Source organism: Acyrthosiphon pisum, chromosome A3, assembly GCF_005508785.2.
Source record: "Acyrthosiphon pisum isolate AL4f chromosome A3, pea_aphid_22Mar2018_4r6ur, whole genome shotgun sequence".
Lineage (NCBI taxonomy): Eukaryota > Metazoa > Arthropoda > Insecta > Hemiptera > Aphididae > Acyrthosiphon > Acyrthosiphon pisum.
The window spans coordinates 34,524,525-34,545,613 of NC_042496.1; the positions used below are offsets into that span (position 1 = coordinate 34,524,525).

At 26.1% G+C, this 21,089-nt stretch overlaps 1 protein-coding gene across 3 annotated transcripts in view; it reads left to right on the forward strand.

The window, feature by feature from the left end:
- LOC103310917 (leucine-rich repeat-containing protein 24-like) overlaps positions 1-21,089 on the forward strand; it is a 153,721-nt gene that overhangs the window by 68,429 nt on the left and 64,203 nt on the right. For all 3 annotated transcript variants that reach the window (XM_029491270.1, XM_029491268.1, XM_029491269.1), the window contains one exon: positions 4,351-4,432. The gene's annotated coding sequence lies outside the window, so the exon portion shown is untranslated. The remainder of the gene's footprint in view (positions 1-4,350; positions 4,433-21,089) is intronic.

Genomic DNA, 21,089 nt, shown 5'->3' on the forward strand with positions numbered 1-21,089 from the left:
CTGTGATAATATTAGTTATATTTTAGTGACTCTTGTGTGTTAGTACTTGTAATTTATTTCGAATAGGCATCCGCTTATAAAAACAAATAGTATACACTATTCAAACGCTACACCCCTTGTTTACATCATACTTCTTAGTAGAAAATAAAATACTTCTAGCGTATGTGAATGCGAGAGATGAGATACTTGCGATCACAACTCAACCCTAAGTCAAAAGTGTTCAACTACAACAAAGGCACCACGAGCGCAGCTAAATGTGTTTTTTGGTCAATAGAAACTAAAGATTGGTTTTATTTTATTGATGTTAGTCTATATCAGCAGTTTCCAACCCATGGGTCGTGAGAAATTTGGTATTGGGACGGAGACGTTGGTCGGGTGTCTAAGTCAATGGTCATCAACTTTTAAATGACATCGACATCGATATTTGTATATGATATTATACACGTATATATTTCTTCTATAGTCTTTTTTGTGTGTGTTTATATTGTATGCCTAGGTAAGTGGGCCTCAAAGTTTTTTATATAATAAATGTGTGGTCCACGCATATAACTAAAAATTATGAGGGCCACTGGTTGTTTATATTATGATATATTATACACTATAATGAACTGATTCAACATTGATGAATTTACGATCTGTTTTTATGATATCATAATTTACTATGAAATTTATGAATTACAATTTTATTTATTTAATTGCTTTATACTAGATGTATACTAGATGCGATATTACTTGCACCTTGTAAAGCGATATATTTGTTGACTTGTGAAACGATTTCTACGATTTTATGATGGTAGGTATACCATAAAAGACGTGGGTAGATAGCTAAATTCATATTAAATTGAGAAATTTGCATCCATCTAATTTACTGACAGGTAAAAATTTTAATGTAGGTACAAATTATCTGATTTGTTAAAACTAAAATAAAATTGTGTCAACTGAAGTATTAAAAACTTGATGATTGGATAGTAGGTGATAGTCGATTTAACGTTATACCGATCTTTTTCAGGTACCACAGGGTCATAAACATCATTAGTATTAAATTGGTTCTCATTTACAAACATTAGACATAGGTAACGACAAAGAACATAAGTTGGAAACACTGTTGACCTGAAAAAAATTGCAAATACTATCATAATAGGGGACAGGGACAATTAGCATTCTAGTACCGGTATATGATGAATATGCAAAAATATTAATTAAGTATATATATAGACCAATTTATTCACAATTGCCAGCAAACAGGCTAAAGTTACCATGAAAAATAAAGTTTTGATTGTCATAATATGTAGGTATAGGTACTAACTAGATTCTCAACGGAACTTGTATAAAATATATCATAGAATTGGATTGGATAATTTGAAGGAATATAAACACCACCAACTATATAAACTTATCATGAATGAAACTAAAACTAATAATTAATAAATTTTTCAATACATACTTCGATTTCTATAATGGAATTTATTTGGAAGCCAAAATATTTTGTACAGAATTAAGGATGTTAATTTAGGATTGTTTAACCTTTTAAGTGTTTTAAATTTGAGAGTATCTAAAAATAATCATTTTGAAATACAATTCTAAATGAAGCTCATTTGAATGAAGTGAAGTAATTTTTTAAACAAGTATTTAAGTCATTCAAAAAAATGTTTAAATATTACATCGAATAAACAAAAAACATAATAAGACTAAGTGTCTTAGATTTGCAAGCGTTAATAAAATAAATTACTAACTCAATTAAAATAAAATAATCATAAATATAATAACCTATACATCAAAAACTCATATTCATATATTTTAACAATATAATTTGACATTCATTTAAAATCATCCTATAAGGGAATAAAATATTTTTTTTCTAAACATTTGGCTCTAGGCTCTAGCAGTGATTGTTTGACCAATATAGTGTAATAATTGTATTTATATAAACCGATACGAATTCACACCAGCGTTCTATGGTATACCTACAACGGTATAACCATTTTAGTTGATAATAATAATTTATGAAATTTTAAAATAATTACCAATCATTATATAAAACAATATCGTAGATGCTATAATTTTGGAAAAAATCAGTTCAACCTGCCGTATTACAAATAGAAATAGAAATTATAAAATATCATTATAAATAGAATCTGACACACCATCTATGCTTAGAATCGTGTTTCGTTTGCAATGATTTATCATTGTTTCAACTTTCAACAATGAAATTCAACACATTCATTACAGTATAACACACTCAATGACAAGGTTCACTCAAAACCTACTATACAGCAGATAAGCTTCCCTGATATTTGTTTTTAATTTAGATCACTTCTTACTTAAAACGAGTAATTCTTTTATATTCTCAGTAGTTTTCTCAGGTGTAAAGATAAATTGCAAACAAAATGTTTGAAAAATATAGAAAATCTAGTTTTAACAAAATGTATTATATGGATTTCAACAGTGCTGCTGATATTCGTTTTTTAAATGTGAAAATTCATTACCTTTTCAAATTCGACATAACCACACAAATATTACACATCAAAAACCCTAGTTTGTTCCATCCAAACCCTTCACCACAAATATAATTTTTTATAAATTGTATGCAGTTATAACTTATACTTTTCATCATTTTATCAAGACAGCCACATAGGTCATAATACAGGTATGGTGGGTATATCATTTTATTCGGAGAGTTGTATAAGCCCTACGTATATATTGAAAAGAAAATATCGTAATATTAGCATTAGCGTGGCGTAATATAAACAGAATATAATTCAGACTTTGATGTAGGTACAATTTAAGCTTAAACATAATATGCAAATACGCAATTTACCTACATATTGTGCACATTATTCAGAATAAAATACAATTTTCTAATTCCGACAATGTTATTAGGTAGTGTTATGAAACAATTACAATGGGTAAGCACAATGACAATAAGTGAGCGTCACATATTCACATTAACCATTCAATGTTAAGGTCTGTTATTAAGAAACTAGATTTACATAAGTATAATAAAGGCATCCAGGCAATTCTTAATGGAATAATTTATAGTTTCTTACAATGATACTAGTATACATGGAACTATGAAACTTATTTATTGTCTAAATAATATTTATCATATCGTTATCGTGCACATATATTTGAATAAAAACTATATAATATACATCTTCTGGATTACTTTTCCTTTTTATTCGTCTATTTTTGATCAGTGAAACCACTGGGGCCTATACTTTTGATTTTAAACGTAATTTCACTATATAAAATAGGTACTCATATTATTTGAATGAATTCATAAAAGTGTAATAAAAAATGTTTATTTCAATGATTTTAAAAAAAGTCATAAAATAATATTGTTTTAGGTATTTTAAATTATTATTATTTTTTTTTTTTATATGGAAAACTCTAAAATAAATATATATCTATATATCTATCTGTTGACTATAATTTAACCATTAAAACGAGTGAATACTTTAAATTCATATAACAGGTAAATCCTTGGCGTCATAAAAAAATGTTATAACAATAAATGTATTAATGTGTCATGTTTTATTTGTAATAATTTTTTATATATTTTTATATAATATTAAAACCAAACTTCAATAATATAAAAAATTGTACGATATTGAGTTGAAAAAAGAATTATTTACTTTGATTCAAAATATTTTCAATTAAGATCAAAAAGTACAGTTGAAGTAATTAAATGTAATAATTTTCAGTCCCAAAACTGTTATCTTATACATTTTACTGGTTTAATTTTTAACTATAGAAAAACTAATTATAAAACATAGTTCATAAAAATATTCAAAATATATTAAAATAATTAACATAAGTACAAAGTACAATATGATAATTGTCACATTCAATTTTATTTATTACAAAATTATTTAATTTTAAATTTTTTTTTAATTTACGTTTTTAATAATAATTCTAATATGCATTTATTTTAAATTATTTCATATTTAATTTACTGTGCAAATTAAAAATTTCCATGCACGAATAATTGAAAAAAAAAATGTATCAAATAGTTAAAGTAAATTAAATTATTGCAATAATGAATATTGCTTATTCTTTTAAAACATTGAGTATTGTGTTTTTGTTAGAATTGAAATATTGTATTATATTAAAACCGTATTATGTTGTCATACTTTACAATAACACCTACGTAAGGTGTTTAGTACTTGTAACGATAATTGCATTTCATCTATCTTATAATTCATTTACCATGGAGAAGTTCCCACTTTTCCGGCCCGTCAATATAAAGTCATAAATTGCATTTACCCTTCAAAAGCAACATGTCTTAGTTTATGCCTATCTTTCATATATGTTGACTGAGAAAATTAATTAAATTCGCACCATTTCCAGGTGCAGTTCCGCGCTAATTAAACCAAGACGAACAAATGTGAGACCATATTTTGTGTTTTATATGCGTGGATTTGAAAACTTGGTAAGTAAAATAAACAATAACTTATACCTAACTAATATTTTAAGGTATCTTTAAAATTATGTATTACGTTTTGTGGAAGTTTGCGTGTATTATATTGAATATTTTACGAGAAAGTGTCAAGATCTCGATAAGCCTCGACCAATTTTATCAAAGCACTCTCCCTTGCATGTGTCCCCAATAATGGTTGGTCTGGTGCGCAGTGTGTATCCAGAGACAAAATCTGCCACGAGGTATATTACGCTTTCAAATAAGAAGGATAAACTACTAGACTACGAAAATGCTATAACAACATATCTCAAGGCAATATTGTGATTCAAGTTTATAGATTAGTAACTTAACACCTAAGCTATTTGTTCTAAAAATAATCAACAAGATTAAACTTTGGAAACCCAAATAGGTAGATAACAATACCAACTTTTGTTATTTATCGTCTATTTCAATAAACTCGTACCTACCACGGAATTATCTTAAATCGACTTAATAATCCATAAATACCTAACAATATCGAATAAAATAAACTATTTTCATATCAGAAAACACAGTTAGTATCTATATACTATATAATTTATACAGTTATTATACTATACCATATTACAAATAATATGCAAATACACAGGGAAAACCATTTTAAATCATAATTGAATGAGTACCTACCTAAGTTAATTATTGAAAATGTTTTTATTTTTATATTTTTGAACCTATCATTTTGCTTTTGTTGGATATTATAATGGCTTAAAAATTATGTGTGACAAAATTGGATAATCATAAAACAATGAATAATCGTCTAAAAATAAAAAATAAATCTTACAAATTTGAAAAACACCTCAAATTATAACTGTGATTTTCAAAATAACTTATAAATAAAATTACGTGATAAACTCATATTGAAATTTAACAATATTGATTTGACATTAATTATGAACTATCTATGAGAATACCCTATTTTTTTTTTTGTTTAGCATATTATAATTATAAGACATGTTATATATTATAGACGGTGGCTAAGCCAATAGTTGAATTGAAATTTAACACATTTAAAACTGATTAGTAAAAAAGTGAAAACAAAATATTAAGGTACCTACATACGTGAAATACTAAATTTAATATTATTAAGTATACAAATTAAAACATATTATTTGAACGTCGTGAGGTTGAGAATAAATGTATGCAATATATCGAATAAACTACATATTAAATTTATTTTAATTCAAACAAGGATGAACATCACTGCCATTTCAGAAAGCGTACAAAAATCACTAGCGGATAAACCGTCATCTAATAGACTTAACTGGTTACGAATCGTTGGCAATACATTCAAAGTGACGGAAATGTCTATGAGAATTACAACTAGATGTCTCGGATTTTTTTTTTATTAAAAAACCTTTTACCTACCACATTTTGGGAACGTCTTCGATTCCGTACTGATTCCATTTAACAGAATATTATAAATGATTATGCATTAATTACCGTTTCCATTAATTTTAACAAGCATTTCAACTGTTTTAGACTGATAATTATTATTGACATATTATTCAAATTTCAAATACACGAGTGAAATCAATTAGACAAATATTGCAGTACCTTTATACTTGTATCGGTTATAAATAACTGTACTACAACAGTTTACAAAATGTAAACAATTTCTTTAAAAGTGTTTTGTAAACATGAATTTAGTTTATGAAGTACATGTTAAAATAAATAAATAAAAGTTTTACACATTGACGTAAGCAGCTTCTGTCGAAAAAAAATATATTATCTCGTATGCAAAATACCTACGCTTTTATAGGTGATTGGCATAAAAATATTTTAGATAATTATTAATTAATTTATCATAATTAATTAGCAATAATCACTAGATATTAAATTATACTTTCACAGTATTTAATTATAAGAACAAGGTTTTTGTGTAGTCTTATAGGGACGCTATTATTAATGCATAGAAATATTATGATCAATATTTTATAATTTCTTGACAACATCCAAAATATTAATTGAACTATGGCCAAAGTATATTTATTAAGTACACGACTTTCTTAAAGTTTTCAATGACCCAAAATAAAATACAATTTTGCGTTAAAATTTCAAATCCTATATGTTAAGAATATTATTTAATCTTGTAAATATAAATAAAATTGTCTAACATTTCTTATGAATCATGTATACTTTTATTTTTTGCTTTAACATGGAATCTTTTGAAATAATTCATAAAAACTAGATTTTATACACATATAAATAATTAAATAATAATTATATAATAATTAATAATAATTAAAAATAATATCTTGTACACAATAATGAAAAAATATAAATATTACCATACAAATATTTGCACACTTTAATATATGAGTATGTTTATATACATATATATGTGTGTATTTAACTGTAATCTTTCCAAAGTTTTTAATTCCCGTGTACATATGCAATTTAGTATTCAACAAACAAGATTAATTTTCTTAAAACGCATGTAATTGGATTATAAATGAATTAGTAATCTCACTCTTCTAAAGTTGTTCTTTCCACGTGACATTTTAATTTCATGCTTAAACTTTCAAATTCAATTTCAAGGATAACAAGAAATGTGTTTAATATATTTTTAAAAGGGTGAATGAGTGATCCTACGTATTTAATATGGTATATAAGTTTAAAAACATGTTGGGACATGTCAAACAAATTTTCATATGAGTACCTTCCAACAATTTAAGATTCTTCCAGTTGAATAATGATATTTTTCATTTTGTTCATATGAAATATCAAATCGTTATGTAAAGTTAAAAATATCTCACGAAAAGTATACTAACTTATAGTATGTTCACATTTTTTTTTTTTTTTATTTTAATGTTATCTTGTAATGCCTTTATGGCTAAGAAATTAAAATTTTATTTAATTTTTTAATTTATAGTTAGTTCCAATAATATATAAGAGCATCACTTATACGGACTAGTTTAGTAGTTTATAATATTATATTTAGACTTGTTTGTTTAATCATTTACCAATTCACATTTATGTATTAAAATGTATAACTTATGAATTTAATATTCAATTGGCTGTTAAAAAAAAAGTTACAAAGTTATATTACTATTTTACATTAGCACAAATATAGAATACTAACCCAAAGTTAAGAAAACTGCTTAAACTTTAAACATCTGATGAAAGTGCAAATTCAGGTTACTATAATGTGTAAGTAGAACACAGTATTATACTAGGTAGGTAGTTACAAAGTTTTCCGCAAAATATTATTATATGAGACTTAAAGTCATTATTATTATACTATATCCAGAACAATTACTTAATTATACTAATTTTACATATATCATTACTAAATTACCTAGTAGCTTTCAAATAACTATCAAGTTAAGTTTGAAAAATTATAAGAAAGTAAAATAGTTATATAATAATACTAGTGCATCATATATTTTTATTTTTCTCATAATAATTGTAATATATTAAAACTGTGCATAAAATCACGTTATTTCACAGACACATAATACTAACATTTGTATAAAAAAAAAAAAACAATTTATGAATCGTGAATCGTACATTTTCTTGAAGAAGTATTAGAAATCTGGCATATTAAATATCCGAAATATTCAAAAAACGCTTTTGTAAACTATAACTCTTAAATAGAATCGTTGTCATTAAATGTGATGATTTACCACAAGTATCTCAAATGTTAATATAATTCTGCCCTAAAATGAGGTGATTGAAACAAGTAGGTCATAATGACGACATCTTTCATAGGTACTATAATACTATTATTTAATATTTATTTATTTATCATTATAGAGGATCAATAGTTTTTTTAAATATTGTGAAATATTTCGAAATATTTTATTATTTTTTAATGTCGGAAATAATTGATTCAAATAAGAGCAGTTCGATTTTGAGCAGAAAGCCAATTAACCGGTGACCATTCCCAAAGGTGGTAAATCGGTTGTGGGGATTCGGATCAGCGACGACCGATGTGGTAGCAGAGGTGGTGGTAACGGCTTGCACAAAATTTGCATCGTATTGTTCCCGTCGCTAATTAAAACCAATGAGGTCGTGTGGTAGTTCCACCAACATTGACTAACTGTGGGGAGGTATATATTTAGATAGTAGCGAATACTACAGTGTTCGAACTTTGCTCGGTTGATTGGTTCCCCTCTGGTTTTCTACCACCCACACAATGAGCTGCCCGTCCCTTAGGGTAAACGTTTTAATTTCAACAACATTTTGTCTCGCACTGAAGTCAATAACACAATATCGTGGACCTCTGTCAGTGGTTAGTGGTTTTTGTGCAACAAAACATCAGTAAATTTAATCCATAGTAATGCATAGTGTCAATTATCCACCGGTGTGGCGGTAGGTGGCAAGGGACAGTTTGCTTTCAGCCCCCCAACCCTGCCACCACAATGACTAAACAACCTGCGTGACATAATTGATATCGCTTTTTTCATGTGGGCGGTAGAGGTATTTTCAGCGGTGACGTTGGCAGGACCAATAATAACACTATAGTCGGAGTACAAAGAACAACTAAAATAAAATAAAAATTTAAAAATTTAAAAAAAAAAAAGACAGTGGTCGTGGTGGTGGATTCAAACGCGGTGAAAATATCTAATACCACAGTGGTAAATGAAATTAAAATCCCTTTTCACGATAGCGGGAAATACCCTCGTCCATGAATGTTATGACAACAAACAAAAACGAACTCGTAAAATAATTATTTTGGTTGTTTCTCATATTGTTCTATAAAAAAATCTGAATTTTTTCGTATCACTCTATATGCGTACATATCCTGTTTCACAACAGTTTTACTAACATTTGACATACAAACGATTTCACATCCCAGACATTTTAATTATTTTACGAAGGTATAATTTAATTTGTAATTGATCTTTCGATGATATTGACAACTATTAATTGTAATTGTGTATGAATTGGCTAATTGATTACATAAAAATCAATGTTAGACGAAATTATAGATTCTTTTTTTTACAAAAAAAAATTTTTAAATTTTAGATGTAATATGGATTGTATACTTACTTATATTGTATTGCTATTTATACTATTAACCGTTGTATATACATATATTTTTTTATATAAAATATATTTATATAACATATTTAAGCATTATTATTAAGATAGATACCTAAATGTATATTATTGAAAAGTGATTTTTCAAGTTAAAACAATAATATGCCAATACATCTAATAATGTTACAACGAAGTTGGTTTTATATATTATAATTATATTATTGAATATTAATATTACATAATATTATTCATATTTGTATGCTATTAAAATTTAATACATAATGAAGGTGTTTTGAGGAATATATAAAATCTCAATAAATAATACAATCATATTGATTTATAGTTATTAATTTATGCGATGGTTTTTGTTAATCATAAGCAAAAGTTCTATCTGAATTTTCATAATAATATTATGCACTATGTATTTACTCAATAAAATTAGGTACATAAAATGCTTACAGTTTTCTAAAACAAATAAACTGTGTACTTTATTTTGTCAATTGGGTGCTAGATAGGTGTTCAAATCTGTTGATTCTTATGATTATGTTAACACAGTAAATATCAACTTTAGTAAAGTATTTGACACTGGGATTCATGATTTATTATTCAGAAAGTTAGAGAGTATTAGTTTTACTAACTCAATTTTGAAGTGGTTTAAATCATGTTTATCGTGCTGTTCACCAACAGTCAAATTAGGAAAATGCATTCCCCTACATATATGAATGGATACTTATAGAGTTATTTCTCCTGGGTAATATTTTTCAGAAACTCCCCATTCATTTTTGTGATAGATGTACATCATTGTTTTAAATTTTTAATACATTTTATACTTTTTAGTTTTGTTTAAAATTTCACGGGATAAAATATGTGTGTTGTCGAATTGAATTTTAGAGAAATTAATTTTAATATAACGCTAATAATTTAATGAAACCAAACAGTGGTATGTGGCATTATGTAAATTTTAAGGTCCTAAATTATGATAGAAAAATAATGCATCATATTGCATTATTCGTGTATAGATATTTAAAAAATAAAAACTTCAGGAAAGAGATTTTTTAATTATTTTTAAAGGAGTACTACCTACACAAAAAAAAAACAGTATCTTTTTGTATACTTCTAATATCTATAGCTTAATTTTAACTGTTTTTATTATGTCTTACATAAATTATGTACCATTAAACAAAACATGACCAGTTATACATCTGCATTGTTATGCCCCGTCTGTTTTTGTCTATGTTCATCATTGTAGCGTTTTAAATTTTGAAGGTATTATGTCATAAACATATTATGAGTCCATATACGTATTTCAAGATCAAGTTATCTTATATAGTATATATCCTTATAATATTTATTTTTAAACATTTTACAATTTGATAATAATTGCTAAAACCCTTAACATCACTACAAAGCAGTGGCTTGCCATTGAATCTCCGTTAAATGTTTTCAATACAAGTATATAAAAATTACAATAGCCATTTTTAACGTTTTTATGATATTTAATAAAGCTGTACCCTTGTAGGATAGGTACTCTTCTAAAATTGTTCAAGACAATATCGTATTTAATATTAAACTTTTTTTATTATTTGTTCCGTTTTGACATCCTAAGTTCTACATTTGTTTTTGTACTTACAGCAAAATATAGAAACCACTTGAAATACATTTTTCTTCAAACCATATTTGCAATCAAATAATTTTGTTTTTAAATAAATAATTTATTATGATACAGTTATATTGACCTATTTTTGTACTTATTAGTTTCATATTTAAATTTAGAGAAAAAAACAAATACAATTTTTTTTATGTGTTTGAAAGCATCATGTTTATTAATTTAATTAAAACAAAATCATTTAAAAGCTAAAAAAATAAAAAATCATTTTTTTTTAAATATCTTTGTATTGATCATATTGTTTAATTCTAATTGGTAGAATAATATTTAACGTGTGTATAAATGATTATATACCACATATTTTACAAGTGGATGAACAAAAATTAAATTATTTTTTAATTTTAAAAGTACACTCTGGTAAAGTAATTTTAATAAAGAGTTCTCAAGAGGTATAACAAACAATGCTGCATGCAACTATTTATATTTATAATAAACTGTTTATAAATGTTTATCTTTTCTATGTTTGACTTATATTTTTCTAAGATAATTTTTGCAAAATTACTTATAAAATATTACATATAACAATAATAAATTAGAAAATTAAAAATACTTAGGGAAATATTAGAGGCTACAAAATGTTTAGAAAATATTTTATTAAAACAATTGTGTTATGTTGAATGTACATTGCACATGTATAAATTAATAATGCCCCAATGCTTGACGAGTTTTTAAGATATTTATAGGTACTTATTATTTTCTAAACTTATTACTCGTAAATTAAACTTAATTTTTTAAACAACTTTTTTCACATAGTTTAGATTATTAATAAAGTTGTAACATTGGTCTATGTGGAATTTGCATACATAAATGAAAAAGTTTTTTTCTGTTGCATGATAATATTATAACATATAATAATATATATTATTATGTATGAATATTTATATAGATGTATTTTACCTATTTTATAATATTTTATTTTCACATAAACGAATAAAACAAATAAATAAAATATATCATTTATATTAATAAATCCATAAAATATTACAATCACACATTTTTTTTTCTTACATATTTTAGAAGTTTCAACTAATTTTCAAATTTTGAAGTATGGATTTGTTTGTAGATTGGAAACAAGATAAAACGTTTCCGACATAGTAAACGTTTGTTTTCAGATTGTGTTACACATGGCAGATTACTATAATTTATTATTCTTGGTTCCCCGGCGGCGGCGTCGGTGGCGACGACGACGACGACAACAACCGTTTGGGCCGGCACGACCGGATATGAATCCGTTCATGCAGAAACAGACCACGTAGCATTAATTTGACTACAGTAGGAGTGAGGGGAAACGAAGGGTAGCTAAACTGATAATCGCATAGCAAAACCATTGGAAATTAAACTCACTTGACGTGTATTCAGTGCCGTTGACTGCTGACCAAAATAACGAACCCGTTTATGTCGAATTATTTGCACTGGACAATTTACCCAAAAGCTCCCTATTAATTCTGATGCTTCGGTGCCCCAAAGGAATAATAAACCATCTACTTCAAAAATAGCCAACAAAATTCACATTTTCGTCATTGGTTGTATACCTGACTGCCAAGTGCCAGGGATGTTGAACTCAATGTGTATTTAATTAACAATTTTGTGGTGAAATATATAAACTTGAAATCATACACTACACTGTAAAAGTGATATTTCATAATTTAATATAAATACAAAAAAAAAAATGGATTTAAAAAAAAAAATGGCATGTAAATCATAGTTGTATTATTACAAAACATAACATCAATAATAAACCAAAAATTATACGTATTTATATAATTAATTAGTCTATCGATTAGATACATTGTTATGATGGATAATTAAAATACAATAGAATATTTTTTACTACGAGAAGTTCGAACTTTTAAATAAATGTGAATTATAATTAATGATAATCAAAATTAATTTGGTCCATTTGATTTGTCTATTACTAATAATAATTAAATTATATAATTTTAAATTGTTGTCAGTTAAAACAAATAACCTATATATTTTATTCGGGAGTTCTCATTTGTACCTAACCATTGTAAATTATGTTACATTTTGATTAAACTATGAACAATGATTTATTATTAGGTGCATACATTCATTAAACGATTGAATTGTTTATCTTTGTTATTATTTTAACCATTTGGCTATAATATTTAAGGTAGGTAGTTTTAACAGTATAATATGCAAGTATAAATGTTTTACAATATGCAGTGAAATAATGATTTATTTTTTATTTCAGACATAGGAATTTTCTCTAACACTAAACAAATTAATAATTTCATCCAACATAATAATAGCTAGGGATACATTTTTTCTTCCATTTTATATTATACTTCTGTATAGAGGTCAAATACAATCATAAAATCCATGCATGCATAACAAAGCCATTAAAGTTTATATGATTTGAACGAAAATCCTTTGGTAAGATGGAAGAGTGTAGTAGAAAGGCTGAGTAAAAATGGTTTTGGACTACGGAACAAAATGAATAATTAATAAGAATGTGCCAAGAAGAGTGAGACTATAAAATGCGTGCATTATTCAGACCCACCCTCTTGCCAACCTCCTGTCACAATGCACGAGCTCTTATTAATTAACAGGCCAGCCATACAAATTGCATATTCATAAAATCACGAGTACCTATTATGTGTTGAAGTTTTTTGGCTGTAAAAATGTTTTTTGAAAAAAATTGATTTTCAAATTAACAGCCATTGTTCTATTGATAGGCAATTTAACATTTATTAGAAATGTGAATAATTATGCACAGTTTAAAATAACATTAAATTGTATATTGTAATTGTTGAAAATGTATGCAATGATTAGTACCTATATTAATTTAAATAAATTATAAATAACAATACGATGATAAACAATAAAAACAATTTGCAAAAAAAAAAAATCATATATTATATTGAATACCTCCTACCTTAAAATTAGAATGGATATTTCCAATTTGCATTATGTATATAAATTGACAATTATAATAATTATCAATTAACAATTTTATTATTTTAGTAGGTTTAGTAGGTTTCAAGTTTCTACTATTAATACTTTTTTAAATTACAACCAAATAACAATTAATTATTGGAAGATAAATCGTTATTATAAGTTTGAATCCATTGTTGTCAAAATTTGAAATTCAAACAGTCATAAAAAATGTATATTGCTTTACAAAAAAAGTTTTAGATGATGAGAGGAGCGATGAATGTATTGATCTTACAATGATATATTATGTTTTGTATTTATTATTTTTTTATTTTGTAGGTATACTCGATAGATTTTAGAAAATTTGTTTTCATCTTCAACTTTGAGTGTGCTTTCTGCCTCTGATAGCAAATTAGGTAATACGATATAATTATGCGAAACCCCTGATTTTGTTTTAGATCTATAAGTTCCATACAATGAGCACACATATTTGTTGAAATTATACTAAGTCTTTATGGTTATACATTTTTGAATTACAAGAAAAAACAATAATCAAAAATCGATTTTGCGTAAATATTCATAGTTGTCATTTATTTGTTACCGATTATTATGAAAAGTACTGGGTATTTTTCTCTTATGAACCCTCCCCCCCACAAGTATTAACCTGGACCAAACCAAAGTATTTTTACTGATCCAAATGACAATGACGGTAAAAAAACAATTTTTTTTACAAAACACGCATCATTGTAAAATCAATCCCAACAAAAACACTCCGCCGTACTCCATGTCAAAAAAACGATAAGTATAAAAAAAATGGCTCTAAAAGTTGTGATATCATTTTATAGGTGGCTAAGTATTTGAACTACAGATATCATTTATTCCAAGATAATCTGCTAAAAATTGAACTTAGCTTAGTGACTTTAAAACACTTGATTTCACTACTTATTTCAGTGATAGTAGACCATAATATTATTATGTGTTCATTATGCTATAGGTAGTAGTTTTAAATGTTTAACTTAAGTCAACAATCTAAGTTCAATTTTTTAGAAGATTATTTTAACATAAATGATATCTATAGTTCAAAGACTTAGCTACTTATAAAATTATATCACAATTTTTAGAGCCATTTTTTTTATAATTAGCGTTTTTTTTACACAAAATAAGACGGAGTGTTATTGTTGGGATATCCCTCATTTTCTTATGAAACCTTATTATTTCAGGAACATATTGGTTTTAGAGTGATGTTTTTTCTTTTTTTAAAATTATTTTATAAATAAGTTTATATGTTTATAAATGGTTTCCATTGGTTGCAGATTATAACAGTAATAGTAGAAATTAGTAATATTTACTATTTTTTTTTTTTTTAACTAAAAATTTGATATGCTTTCTCAAGAATTTTTTTCATGAAACGTGTTGCTTGCTGTAATTATTCGGCAGTTTAGCGTGTGTTTTGCGTATGTGTGTATTTTAAGGCGATTTATTCTTTTCATACTTAGCACGTAGGACCTGCCATGTCGTAGGATACTTTCAGCAATCCGCCTGAATATAAAATGTTAATACCATACATCAAATATAATAATATTAATGTATCGTAAAAAGTAATTCTGAGAATATAACAGGTAGAGTTTGCTCATATTTCTAAAGAATAACAGGTACCTACTTATGTATAAGTCTTTTCACAATTTCTTAACCAGTTTATTCCTCTAAAAATGTTGGCCTGTAAAACCAAAGCGTGTTTCGATTTTGGCCCACCGTAAAAAAAGGTTGAAGACCTCTGCATTAAGGTATTCAATTAATGAACTAGCGAGTAGCGATAATCAATTTTAAAATGTAAATTAAAAAATAACTTATTTTTGTTGATACATATTTTAACAATAATATTTTGTACATTTTGGTACATACCTATATACCTACATGACTTTAACAATAGGTACAAATCAATGTACAAATACAGAATAATTTGGTATGAAAATTTGTCTTTTAATGTTAATCTATACCTATGTTATATTATAATATATATTTCAGAATATTTTTACTTGATTTAGTTAATGTACGGTTATTCAGTATATAAAAGAAACCTAAGATAATTATTTTTTTATAAATTAAATATATATAAATTGGCACGTATTGTGTATTAAGTTTCGTATAATATACACCTAGGATCGGCATTATTTGTTCTATCAGGTCAGCTTACATAACAAATAACTCTGTGATATTCATATCATCAACTCGATTATATCTGAGAAATAGTAGGTCCGCCATCAGTGGGCGGAACCGAAACTCAAGAATAATCGCGTGGTTTGATGTAATACATGATAATATTATAATAATATCTAATAATTGTGGGATGGGTGTGTGTGTGTGTGTGTGTGTGTGTTTGTGTATTTGTTGGTTCATTTTGGTGGATGGTTTATTTAGTAATAAGGTGATGGTCGAGAAGAGAAGATGAGGCTTTTGTTAAATTAGGGGATTAACGGGAACAGGGATCTTACAGCGCTGTAGCGGTTGCCGACTATCCGGTTAAATGTGAAGGAAACGATAACAGGGATCGTATAACGAGACATTTGTGGAGTCCATGCTAAACATCGCGTGTAACTGTGTCATGCAGCGGAGAGTAACCGGACTTAGCGAAGAGAGAAAACGGGAAATCCGGATATAACATTTTTGATGACTACCGTTATGCCACATTAAACGGAAAAACACGGGGTCGTGGTGCACACAATATGTATGAAAAGGACGAACAGAGGCAAACGTCACCCCTTAGCTCGCCGTTCGGTTGTATGTTTTCAGTTAGTATGTACTGTTCTTCAACCCAGTTAACGGCCATAGTTGTCAAAATTGTTTGTATGTGCTATTGATACTTATGTTGACATAAAAACTGATCGCTGTATTACATACTGAAAAGTCTTTTCGATAAAATATCAAAATTCTACAATTTCGATTTATTATTTTATCTGCCGACTATTATTTTTATTTTTATCAACAATTCACTGGTATCAACAGAAATATACATTTTTTTATAGTCTGTTGGTTGAAAAATATTTTAAAATGTAGAAGCAAATAAAAAAAGTTAAAAAATACTAGGAACAATGTAATTGATCTTCATATAAAGTTTATATTTTTATTTTCAAAAATATATACTGTTTGTTTAAATGTAACTCGGCAGCTCTCGATTTGCACTGCAGAAATTAAATAATAACATAAAAGGAAATTCTAACTATACAATAAGAGTCATTATAGTTCCATTACAAATATTAATGTGTACATTTAAAAAAATAAACTGAAAAAACTGAAAAAAAATGAATATGAATTTATATCTTATAATATAAAATATTAAATGTGGTATTAAAATAAATATGGATAAAGTAAAATTTAATAATATAAGAAATTGTATTTATATTTTATATTCAAAAATATTTTGGTCATTTAAAAATCATATTTCTGGAAAATAATGTATATTATACAACATTAAGTATAGGTAAACAATTTGATACTATTTAAATATTACTAATTATTTAATATAAATCAATTTATAAATATTTTAATTAAGTTTTGGATATTTTTATGTACATAAATATTTATTTTTACCGTAAATTAATATTATAATATTAATATTATTGCTACTGAATTGTTATCACTCATATGTTAGTAAAACAGTAGGTAAATTATTATGCTTCAATTAATATATTATGTTTAGTATATTTATTTCTAAAAGTATTCGACTTAGTTCAACAAAGCAGGAATAAATATCAGTTAACATAATCACATATATATTTAGGTACATATATATTTTTGAGTGAATCAATAAACCATTTCATTATTTTTGATCAATTCAAATAAGTTCATGATTTCCATAATTTCTCTTGGTCCTGATTATGGCTGCTTCATAATTTTATTTCATTCAATCTGCAACTGTAATTGTTTTGTCCATTTAGACGAACAATATTAATTTTGTTTATCAGATCATATCAGAGGATTGTTTTTTCAGAACCAGACAACTACTATAAAAGTAAGAACTCAGATATCAAGCGTTCCGTTAAATAAATAAATAATGATGGAGTTGGTGACTTTTTGGAATTAAAATATTCCTTACCTCCGTAAAAAAAAAAATAAAAATCAAAGCCATTAATAAAGTCATTCGAAACTTTCAGAAAGGAAAAAAATCAACTACATTACAGTTTTAAATTACTGAAATAAAACACATAAGAGAAAAATGTGCGCTCTTAAAATTATACGGCGGCGAAGTGTCACGATAAATTATTTGAGGTTGAAAAGAATTAAAAACAGAGATTTTTTTTTTGTTATATGAACATTGTAGGAAATCTGTAGCGGCTGAATAATTGTCTATGGGAATTGTGGTGTACACACCGGTTCGGAGCACGAAGCTCTCAGTGTTTTTAGTTAATTCCTGGAAATAAGTTTGTTAAATCTTTTGGGAGGGAAATGACACATTATTTATCGTTCATGTCTTGTAATAAATGAGTAGAAGGAATAGATGAGATGAAAGTGAAAGTATGAAAAAAATAAAATAAAAATTACGATACTTACATGCCATTAAAACATTTTATGTTTGATGTACGAGTATACAGCGTGAACTTAATGGTATGTGACATAAGTTTTCATAAATTGAAGAAATTATAAACAAATAGTGAGCTGAAAATATGCTTGCACATTTTTATTTTGGATATGTTATTTTATCATTTTTGGAACTTAAAATTAATTTTAAATGTTTTTTTTATGCTACCCACTGTTACCCCAAAAATCAAAATATAAAATATAATAAAGTAGAATACCTATATGAATTTCTGTGTAATAAATAATAAATACAGTATTATATGTTCAAAAAAGTATAATTTAATCTTATTTTCTGAGAATATTTTACCTTAAAAAGGTAAAAAACGTGGTCTTAATTTGATAGTAGGTACATTTAAAGTTCAAATACTTCATACTACTTTCAATGTACGTTAAACAACTTTCCTAAACGTTTCCATACTTAATTTTAATATTTATATACTTATATTAAATTGAGTAACCTGTTATTAATTAAATTGTTTAATCAAGAACGTGTATTTAAAACAGTATATTTCTCTTTAAAAGGTATATTTAATTTGTAGCTACAAAATGGCAGTGCTTAATCACAAGTAATTGTCAAGTTGTAAATATGTTCAAACAAAAAAGGAAAAATAAAGATAATAAAATTGGCTTGTGGAAAACGGTTGAATGATAATATAACGATGATTATTTCACTGAAACACTTTAGTAAAATGTTAACTAATCTAAAGTTAGTATAAAATGTATTGATGTAAAATAATAATATTATTATTAAATAATATAAATAATAATAATTATATTACCATTAATGACATATTCATATTATTCTGATATAATGTAGTCAAACCATTAGTTATAAATATTGAAAAACATATACGAAATTCACGTTGTACGACTGAATGAATAACTCATAACTTTTCAAATGCGTACCTATGTCAATTATTAATTTATTTATTCTTCAACAAGATAATGGGCCCCACTGAACAATAGTTCGTGTGGGGGCCAAATGTTCAATGTTAATTTTAAAATAAGTATTCTCCGTGGACTCAAATTATGACAGCACATTTTAATTTTTTACTTGGTTTACCCATTTATGCAAAGTATCCTAATTTTTTTTTCAAAACAAATCCAAATCCATTTTTTCTGCTAAATATTTTACAAACGAATATATAATACAACATACCTACATTATATATTGGTTAAAAGTAAAAATAGAACAAAATATGTACGAAGGAACGTAGCTAAAGTTGTTCAAAATCAAGTTATATACAGCCAAAATGTTTGTCTTCCGGTTACAATTTAAACAGAATTACCTTCTATAATTTATTGTCACAATTTGTTGATTCAATCCATTAGCACCGTCCAATTAATATATTTTAGGAATATATTGTTTGTATAACTTGTGTGTACTTATTAGCAATGCTCGAATGCTCGAACTTCGAACTAACGTCTTGCCGTTGCTCTTGTTGTAAAAGCGTTAAAATTATAATACATGGTTAGTAGCACATTTGAGTACAGTGAAGTCTCGACGATAGTTTGTTGTTTTAAATTCTCACGTTATTACTTATATCAGTAAGTAACTCATTTATTGTTGTATTACAATACTCGTAGAAAGCCAATCATATAATGTTTATATTATAATTCTACTAAAATATAGCAAATAACTTATATAATATGAAGGAGTTTTTTCGCTATTATTGATTTTTAAGTGAACTTGATGGATGCATCGTATGGGTACCTGAACCGTATAAAAAAAATACGTCTACAAGTCTACAAATAGGTACATCAATAATAAAAATACCAAAATGTCTAATAAAACAGACACCTAAAATATTTGCTAAATCCTATATTTGTATCGTGGATATGTTCATTATACGATGAGAATGTGTGCAATTGATTTTAGACCGGCATTCGATACCTTAATCCAACGATAGTATTCTGTTATTACAATATTATACAAACGTTTTAAGTGCAAAATAACTACGATAAAATATGTATAAAAAACCGATCGTTCTTAGAACATTTTAAATACGATAATTCCGTTTTATTATTATTATTATTTTATTACACAGACTCTTCCATATTATTTTTAAATACAAATCGTAATAAAAGTAATGGAACGATACTTCTACAAATTCACCTATACATTCCTGTACCTAAAATGCCTATATAAACGCCGTTTTCAAAGTTTGGCGACTATAATGACTATAATTATAATAATAATAATAATAGGTATTATTTTCAAATTGTATATAATTGTATAATATTATATAATATTTTAGTTTGGTCGTACAAACAATAATTATGATTACTTCGTATACGTATCTAACTATTTCCTTATACTTTACAACATGCTATTATTTTTTTTTACGGTATGCAAATTGTTTTGAATATTTTTAAGTTGTGTACTATATATATTTAGTATACACAAAAATTAAGAATTTACTATTATTAAGTTTAAAATCGATTAACATCTACCTACCTATTTTTATTATTATTTTTTTTTTTTATTAGTCTTAAAATTATAAT